This window comes from Tupaia chinensis, unplaced genomic scaffold (assembly GCF_000334495.1).
Source record: "Tupaia chinensis unplaced genomic scaffold, TupChi_1.0 Scaffold144045_1, whole genome shotgun sequence".
NCBI classification, from domain to species: domain Eukaryota; kingdom Metazoa; phylum Chordata; class Mammalia; order Scandentia; family Tupaiidae; genus Tupaia; species Tupaia belangeri.
In genome coordinates this window covers 1,549,342-1,550,630 of record NW_006203897.1, presented here as the reverse complement: position 1 = coordinate 1,550,630, position 1,289 = coordinate 1,549,342, and positions in this window count along the sequence as shown.

Genomic DNA, 1,289 nt, shown 5'->3' with positions numbered 1-1,289 from the left:
TTGTTTCGGTGTGGCATCTCCTATCTGTAGAAGACAATAGGGAAGAGCAAGCCTGTTGGAAGTGGGCTGGCAGCCACATCCACATCTCATCCTCCAGGGCCCAGGTCCTTGTCACTACTATGAGCAGCTCCACCTGGGTCACTCCTGAAGTTCCTGTCAGGTATGCCTGTGGTGTTTGCAGGTGATCATTTGTTTAGAGGAGAAGCATTCCACAGACCCAAGCGTGAAGTCAGCTCAGCTTACAGCATCAATTTTGCCAATGTGTGTAACTCAGTCACTGTGATTTCAACTATGTTGTTTAGGAGTAAAAGTCAAGTTAGGATCTCCCTTTTTCCTTCTCTCACTTGGGATCTGAGTTGAGGAGGCATATTTAACATTGTGTTGTCTGGAGCCAGTGTGGGACACAAGGGGAGGCTGTGTCTGTTTTGTGGTTGTCACTATCTTCCGATAAGCTGGGACTCGCCTCTCACTTTGGTTGCAGTGTCCTGCATATGGCTTCCCCTTTGGCCAACTTCTTGGCTACTTCCGTGCTAGGAAACTCCCAAATGCTCTTTGGCACCACAGGGAAGTGGGTCTCTACACTGTGCCCAGAGACCTTCCACTAGGAGCCCCCCGACGCCTACAGGGCAGGCTGGAATGTTGATGTCAGACATGACATCCTCCAAACTTATGTGGCATGTCTGTTGTGGCTTAAAAAAAAAATTAAATAAAAAACTAAAACACTGTACTCTTCTTAGGTACTCATTGTAACTAGACCCTTGCCCCATTTGCTCTCATTCACCTCTTCCACATCACTGGCCCCATTCACGTCAGCTTGGCTATGAAACTGCTCTTATGTTACTTTGACTCCCTCTCCCCACTGATTTGTTTATGGTATACTTTATCGATGGTGTAATATAAGCTGTGAAGCTGAGAGAATCATTTGGGATTATAAAGAGCAAGATTAGTTTATTCTGAAAGGAACTTATATAAAAGTATAATGTGTGTTGGGGTCTGGCAGGTGGTGTGGTAGATAAGAGTGCTGGACTCCCACTTGGCTGACTGCAGTTCAAGTCCCAGACCTGGAGGCTTCCCTTCTCACTTTCCTTCTCTCTCTCTCTCACATTCTGTCCCTCTCTGGTCAAATTAAAATAAATAAATAAATAAATAAAGGAAAAAATTAAATAAAATACTTCGTTTTTTTTTGTTTGTTTGCCCTTTTATTTTTGTTCCTTGCTGTAGGACGTGTGTGTTCACCAGAGAGAGAGAGAGAAACAGAGAGAGGGAAAGTGAGAAATCACCCCCCAGGG